Here is an 8,668-nt window from a genome sequence, read left to right as displayed (position 1 = left end):
AGATGAGGAAACTGGTGCCTAGAGAGATTAGGTACCTTGTCAAAGTCAACGTCACAGTGTAACTGAGGTTAAATGGCTAAACTGCTTGCAGAACCTAGAGCACAGAAGACAAAAGAACCCCACTGATCTTCGTATTCACCGGCACAGTTTATCTACACATGACCCAGCCTGAAAAAGCAGTACTGACTGATCCTGAGCTGAGCCCCAAGGCCGAGTGGAGCTGGGAAACTGTAAATATGAATGAGGGACTACCCAGAGGTCAGGGGCACCACAGAAATTTAAAACTCCAGTTATCTCTGCATGAACTGCCCTGAAACTAGCCAATGACCTTCAGCCCAGTCCACATTTCTTTGCCTCAGCCCGCACTTCGCTTAATAAAATTTAACTCCTTTGTTCTCAATCCTGGTTCCTAAAACCTTTATAAGCTCATTCCCTTATTTAACCTTGGAGGCAGACTTCAGCTTCCTTCCTGCTCTTTGTCAACTGCTTCCCAATAAAGTTTCTTTCTTTTCTCACTCGTGGTGCACGGTATTGGCCTGTGCTCATCGTAGCTAGCCCCCTGCGTGGTATCAACAGTTCTTACGTGCAGGCAGAGCCAGGACCCAGACACGCCTGGCTCTAAAGCAGTGATTCTTAACCTTGGCTATGAGTGTAGAAATACCTCAAGGGCTTTATAAAAAGCACAGCGCTCAGCTGACACAGACTGACTAAAGCAGAATCTCACCAATAATTTTTAAAACTCCCTCGGTAATCCCCACACGCAATCAAGCTCGAGAATTACCAGTTTAAAGTGAGGGCTCTTAATCTCTCAATCAGCATTTCTCAGATCTGAGCTGTTCGTTCAAAATATGGAGAGTCCCAGAGCCCCCTGCTGCAAATGCTGATCTGGATGTCTGGGGTGGGCCCCAGCAATCTAGGACTTCTCACAATCATCAGATGAATATCGGGACCGGCAAGCATCCAGGGTGTCGCCCCACGCCATCTCCAGGGTTGCAAGAAATCAGACCAGTGGGCTATGGCTGCTGACCTAAGATGGACGGTCAAGTGCAGGGTGACAGCTTCAAAGCATGTGCCAAGGGTGGCTTTGGCCCTGGAGGCCCTGGGGAAGGGGGAGAGGAGAATAGGGGCAAGGGTTGGGGAGTCTTGGGTGACTCCTAGGTCCCTTTGCATCCACATACATTGACGAGCATCACCCCACCTACTCCTGGACACATTTTGGCTCCTCAGACAAGGACAGGGGCTGTGACAAGAGCACCTTCAACTGAGTCTCCCCATGCGGCACATGGTTCAAGTGTAACAGGCCTGCACTTGGGAGCTCCCACAGGCCTGCCTGGCTCCGCAATTATCGGCTGTCTGCCCCCCTCCATGAAAAGATGATGGCTGTGTGCGGCAGCTTTGAGCACACACAGGGAGGCTAAGAGCTTGAGGAAACTCCAGGAAGACAAAAATAACATCTTTAGCCCAGATCATATTTTTAACAACTTTGCTTTCCTTCTTAGAGCTTCCCAAGGCCAAGGAGCAAGAACAGAGGCATTGTTTTTATCTGGAGGCGGACAGAGGGACATTTAGAGGCTGGCTGCGTGCCGGGAAGTCAGCTCATTCACGGCCCAGGGCGGGCGCTTTCTTGAAGGCCGGCAGGCGGGAGATGAGCAGGGAGGTTAGAGTGGAGGGGGCTCAGCAGGTCTCTCTCTGGCCTGGGGGTGGAGGGCAAAGGCACAGGCTGCCGGGCAGTCTGCAAAGCGGGCTGCAGAGGGTGCAGGGCCAGCATAAGTGCCCTCTGGGGCCTGGGGCCGATCATCCACCCGCGGGAACCAGAGGCCCAGAGGCAGAACCTGTGGGGAGTCTCAGACACAGGAACACGCAGAGCTGGACACCTGCTGGTCCCAACTTGATTTCCAGCTCCCGCAGCCCCGGCCCTCAGATCACAACCTTCACCACCTGGAAAACTGCTGAGCAATGACAACTAGCAAAGCAATTCCTGGAAAGAAACTTGGTGGCTCAAGAGCACCCTCCACGCTGGGAGCAAGACTAGCGCCCTGGGGGAGCCCAGGGGAGGCCACGCCCTGCAGCCGACCTGCCCAGTAGGGAAAGCAGATCGGAACCGGCCGCCCTCCCTGAGGTCCCTGGGCCAGCAGGTCTTTGCACCAGGGACTGAGGGCTCCGGGTGGCGCCTGCAGCGCAGAGGACCGGGAGGGCTGCCTTCCCTCTTTCTGAGGGACCTGGGCAGCCTCTGGAATCTGGGGACCTTACTGCCTGCCAGAGAGGCAGATACCCCTAGAACACTCCCCTGCCCTGCTGCTTCCACCAGGACAACGGCAAGCATGCTGGTCAGTCTGGGGTGAGCTCAGGAAGGGTGGGGGGCAAGAGGAGTCCCCAGAACTGGAGGGTGACCCAGGTCAGAGTTTACCTGCTCACCCCACCACAAAGCCATCTCTTGGCAGGAAGACCGGGTCTTTGTATCCCTTGCCCCCCGCCCCATCCTCAGCGCCTGGCACGGCCAAGGAGCCTCTACTCCCTTGGTGGCATGGGGGTGCCAATGTGACTCCTGCCATCTCCCAGGGCTCACCTGCAGGGCTTGCTTCCACCCTTTCAGCTCTCTTTAGAAGCCGCCCCCCTCCCGGTCCCCAATCTCCCTCCAGGACACAGGTGCTCCGGGTCTGACAGGAGTAGGAGGTGCAGGAGGCAAGGTGTTTGGAACTTGGGGGTCCTGCGCCTGGGGGGGCTGGGAGTGAAGACCTTGGTGGACACTGGGCGCCTGGCCTGGTACCCACTATCCTGCAGAACTATCCCGGAGGACGCCCCCACGGGGAGTTTCTTGCGGGTGATTATTACCCTCGGGGGCTCGCCCCTTCTCTCTCCACGCTCCTCTTCAGCCGCGGCCGTCCCCGGGCGCCCGCCCTTAACCTCGGTCGGCTCCTCCTGCCGCCGGGTCGCCGGAGAAGCGGCCGGCCGGGAGTGGCCTTCGTGGCGCGCAAACGGCTGGGAGCAGTTTACCCGTCGCCTAGCAACCCTGGCCGGCCCGACGCGGGGCAGCGCAGCCCGGAGCGCGTGACCTCCTGCCCCGAGTCGGAAGCGCCTCCAGGCCTCCCCCCTCGTCTGGAGACGTCTCTGGGGTCAGGAGGAAATTAACCCACAAGCGGGTCCCACAGCGCTGATGACGAACGTTTGAGGATCTGCGCCAGGGCGCTTATCCACGTCCACAAATATGTCTGGGGCAAGATCCTGGCGAGTGCGCCCTGAGGTCTGCGCCTGGGGGTCCTGCGCCCCGGGCTGGGGGGTCCTGCGCCTGGACTGGGGTTTCCTGCTCCCTGGCTGGGGTTTCCTGCACCCTGGCTGGGGGGTCCTGCACTCTGGCTGGGGTTTCCTGCACCCCGGCTGGGGGTCCTGCACCCCGGCTGGGGGTCCTGCACCCCGGCTGGGGTTTCCTGCGCCCTGGCTGGGGGGTCCTGCGCCCGGGCTGGGGTTTCCTGCTCCCTGGCTGGGGTTTCCTGCACCCTGGCTGGGGGGTCCTGCACCCTGGCTGGGGTTTCCTGCACCCCGGCTGGGGGTCCTGCACCCCGGCTGGGGGTGGCGCGCTCTGCTGTTCAGTCGCCGGTGATCTGGCCGTTCGTTTTCCGACATCTTCCTTGTCTGTTAAATGAGAATATTGACTTCCAGCCTCCCCTCTGCCCCACCCAAGTGGCCACTCCTGGAGGGCCGCGGCCGGGGTCCCCATGGCTCAGCTTGGGGGTTGGCACATCGTCAGCTTGGATGAGTCACTGAAGGAATAAATGAATGGAAGGATAAACAAGATGAAACGTCTGGTGGGCTGCAGGCAATGAAGTGAGCGGATGTAAACCACGGGGGGGGGGGGGGCGGGGATTGGGGGCTGACGTCATGGAACCCGGCTGGGCCATGCCAGCCCTGGTCAGAGATGGGGCAGGAGATCTGGGCTGAGGAGGACCAGAAATATGTCATCCAAGAATGTGGGTTTGGAGCTGGGCATTGAAAAAATGGTTTTGAGTTGCAGAGGGAAGGGGGCAGTGGTTCCAGACTGGGGGGGAGAGCATGGTGTGAACCCTGGAGGGGCAGCTGTCCTGGAAGAAGCACTGTGGGGGTGGGGGTGCCTCATGGTGGTTGGAGTCACATCCCTGCAGGGGAAAAAAGAATGGAATTTGCTAAGGTCAGCCAGGGCCAGTTTGTGGGGGGTCTGAGAGGCTGGCTGAGGTGCCTGGACAGCTTCCTGTGGGGTTTGGAGCAGGGAAACTACAGGAAGAAAGCAAATGTTCCCCACCCCCTCCAGCTGCCCAGCTCCCCATAAATGTGTCCTCACCAGCAAGCAGCTAGCTGAAGTGGGCAGGTGCAACATTTCCAAAGAGGGTCGCTTTCCCAGCTGCTCCCCACAGACCAGCCGCGAAGTGACTGCTGGCTCCGACTCCCCCACCCTTCACTCAGGTCTGCTGAGAGCAAGGATTCCCTTGGGGTGGGTGCTGCGGGGTGTATGGGGGCTGGAGGGGCAGCTGCAAGCCCGTTGGACAGGCTTTGTGAGGCCAATCAGAACCAGGGCCGAGAAGCCACAGAGCCCCGCTGCTGCGAACTGGGACCGAAGGACCAAAGATCTGTTCTCCCTCCACCCCCAGCTCTGGGAAGCTGAGGCCCTCTGCACACCCTCTGGGCGGGGAAGTGGGGAGAAAGAGAAGTCACCACCCTTGGAAATCTCCGTCACCTTTCCCACGTTATTGCAATGACTCATCACAGCCTCCCCGCCCCGCCCCCCCATTCAGAAGCTGCCAACCCCCAGGCAGCTATGTTCAGTGGCAACACATCTCACCCCTTGGCAGGCTCTTCCCAGCCGCCTTGGGAAGCCAGCATGAGGTCATATAATTAGGAATAGCACAAGGGTCCAACTGAAAACAATTTGCTCTATCTCTCAGATCTCCACCCAATGGCGGCAGAGTTGGGCAACTGAGAATCTGAGGCCTTGGGTCCTCCCAACCTCTCCCAGTTCCACAGTTCCCTGCCATGTTGTCCCCCACTTACCCCTCCCCCATTTTTCTTTTTATTGCGGTGAGATAGACAGAACAGAACATCGACCACTCCAGCATCGTTGAGTGCACCGTCCAGTGGAATGAACACATTCATAGTGCGGGGCCATGGCCCCCCCCCATCTCTGGAGCCGGTTTGGCCTTGCAAGACTGAAACTCTACACCCATCAGCACTGAGGCCTCACTCCCCTCCGCCAGCTCCTGGCAACCAGAGTCCTACCTTCTGAATCTGTGATTCCAGCTAGTCCCTGTGCTGCGCACACTGGGGATGGGGTGGGGGGTCAGGGGGGAGGGGTTAATGCAGTTTTCGTCCTTCTGTGATTGACTCATTGCACTTAGCAAAATGCCTTCCAGGCTCGCCCAGTTTATAGGATATCACAGAACTGCCTTCTGCTCTAGACTGAGCAATGTTCCGTGGTATGGACAAGCCATTCTTTTGTTTACTGGTTCACCCACTGAGGGGTGCCTGGGTTGCCTCCATATTTCCATATTTTACTTTTGTGAATAATGCTGCGGACACAAGGGTACAGACATCTCTTCAAGATCCAGTTTTCCGTTCTTTTGGGAAGTGGAGTCATGAGATAATGTATCATATGGGCCAGATGGTAACAGATTCTATTTACGTCATAGAATTAGTAATTTACAAAGAAAGCCATACATTTCCCAATGCAGCCTGTCCAGGCACGTTCTCCCCATGTGCACACCGGTTCCCTTTCTCTATGTCCTCACAACACTTGTTAGTTTCTTTCTTTTTTCTTTTTTAAATAGTAATTGCTGGGCCTCCCTGGTAGCACAAGGGGTTTGTTAAGATGCAACACTCACTATGAAGTTGTCTGCAGCACAAATTCGATCCCCAGCCAGGGAGCTACCCACATGGTGCAGCAGACCTCACCTATTTCTCCTGCTGCTCCCCTCAGCAGTGTATTTCAGTAGATCCACCTGTTCTGTTCCCTACTCTGTCTCCTTTCACCTACCGCATCTCTGGCCTGCACCCCAGCTCTTGTATGCATAAATAAATCCTTAAAAATAAATAAATACTAACTACCCTGATGGAGGTCATATCACATTATGCTGCTGATTTGCATTTCCCCACTGATTAGTGATAAGCTTACTGGCCACTCCTATTTCTCTGGAGGAATATATTTAGTTTAAGTATTTTATTGATTTAAAAAAAAAGATTTATTTATTTATGCATACAAGAGCTGGGGTGTAGGTCTGAGGTGCAGGGAGTGCAGGGATTCATTAGAGACAGAGTGGGGAGCAGAACAGGTGGATCCATTGAAATACACTGCTGAGGGGAGCAGTGGGTAGGATAGGAGAGATCTGCTGCGCCATGTGTGTAGCTCCCTGGCCTGCTGGGGATCGAACTCATGCTGCAGAGGCTGAAGATACTTCACGGTGCTGTGCTTAACCCCTTGTGCCACCAGGGAGGCCCTTTTTTTCTTGTTTTTGAATTGTATCTTTTTTTAAATTGAGGGAGTTGCACTATTTGTTGAAAGGAGATGCTTCTGGCTTCCTTGTCAAAAATCCTTTGACCATGTGGGTGAGGGATCAGAGTGTGGCACTCTGGGTCACCACAGGGATCCGGAATTGGAGGGAGTCCAGGAAGAGGGTGTGTTAGGTTGACCACAAGTTTCAAAAATTTCTCACTGGTCAGCCCGTATTTCCCCACAGAACATAGGAAATATTGGCAAAGGCCCAGCTCTCTCAACTACCTGGGCCAGTCCTCATTCTATCCAGGGTCCATTTGTTGGTGTGGAACACACACACACACACGCACACGCACACATACACGCACACACATATACATACACACATGCACACACAGGACCTGCCTTCTGGGTTGCTAATCCCGTGTTCTCTGGTCTTCCTCAGCTCCTTCTTCAGTCTGCTACTCCAGTGCCAGGGTCCCATGATGGACTGCTCCCACTTTTCCTGCATCTCTCCAGGGCGGTAGCAACCACATTGACATGGTGACGCCAGATCTGGGTCGCCAGCCCGGGCTTGAGTTGACCGCGTGACATTTCCACTCAGGTGTTACACCCACCCTGAAACCCAACTTATCAGGAGTGGGGTCCTCCTCCCCCGAACCCCCACTTGCACCCTCGGTCTTCCAAGCACCTCCCTCCATGCATCCAATCGCCTAATGATCGGTCTTCACCGACTCCCGTGAAACCAGGTGTCAGCTGTGGACGGCCAACAAGACCACCAGGCCACGCTCATCATCCGCTCAGCCGATGTCTTGAGCTGAGTTTATGCATCGAGCTTCAGGAAGGCTTTTGCGCTGAGCTTGCAGAAGATACCGGAGCTGGCACCTTCACCGGTTGCTGGCAAGCAGGAGACTCCCCCGGGAGCAGTGCTGGCGTCTCCACTCTCCTCCATCCTCTCCAGTCAGGACTTGAAAGTGGAGCACATTTTTTTGTTGTTGTTTAAATGATGGGACGGGGTCCAAGAGAGAAAAAGAAATTGCAGAATACGATGTACAGCGTGATCATGTTTCTACAAACAAGTGAGAACAAAACCTGGAGGAACAGACATCAAATGTGGGTATTTTTTTCCCCAGGTGGTTTGGATTTGGGGGATTTTCACTTTCTCACACAGCTTTGTCAAATTTGAAACGTGTGCATCACCCACTTTGTTTTGTAATTAGAAAAATAAGGATGATTTAAACTGATCTACCAAATTGAGAAACATGAGAAACATCTTCTTTTTTCCCTTTCTTTTTTTAAAAAAATTAAAAAACATTAAAAAGTATAAAAACTGCTCTGTACTATTAGGTCACGCAAGCAGCAACTTAGACTGAGGGCTCGTTATAGCCTGTTGGCGCCCGTACTAAGCAATTGGTGCATTTTCAATTAAATGCATGAAAAGGAGAAAGGAAGGGGAATTACCTGAATCCAGTAACATCTATTGGTGGCACACCAGGCCTCAGTTCATGAGCATAGATGAATCAAGAGGCGGGGACATGGACCCTGCACCTTTGAAATGAGACCTGGAGGCTGCAGAGGAGGGAAAACTCCCAGCAGATCCTGGCTCAGGGCAAGTGGAGATGAACCACTTTTGGAGAAGGGACCACTTTGTTGGCTGTTCCATGGGAAGCAAACCCTAGCTGGAGGCCTCAGACGTGCTGCTCCCGGCTGAGGCGCCACTGACAGATGGGCCTGCTGGAGTTCATTACTGGTCCCTGGCTTTGCATTACTTCCCCCTCTGGAAGCAGGTGTCTGGGTCTGGAGTCAGGCTTGGGGGCGGGGGGTAAGGCTACACTGGCAGGTCAGTGGGTAGAACAATGGCTGGGAGGCCCTTTTCCTGGGGGGAGAGCAGTGTGGGCTGAGATAGGGAAGGGAGCTGATACACAGCGATCGAACTATCCTTGCATGTCCCATGGCCTCGTTCTTCTTTTATACAGAGCCAGCCCGCAACTCAGGGGGTAACTCACTCCAGATCCCACAGGGATCTCACCAGGACATGGAATTGTAGTTACCTGAACAAAATCAGATTAACTACACAGAAGTTTCCTTGTTGCTCCAAGCCTTGTCCCCAAAACTCCCCATATCCTGAGTCCAGGGAGAAAGGAGGTTGTTCTGCTAGCTGGGCTGGGGAAACACTTCCATTCAAGGGACTCCTGGCAAGTCCAGCTTCTGCGT

The sequence above is a fragment of the Talpa europaea genome (assembly GCF_964194135.1).
Source record: "Talpa europaea genome assembly, chromosome: 7".
NCBI classification, from domain to species: Eukaryota; Metazoa; Chordata; class Mammalia; order Eulipotyphla; family Talpidae; genus Talpa; species Talpa europaea.
The sequence above is the reverse complement of the archived record's forward strand: the minus strand, read 5'-3'. Positions refer to the sequence as shown.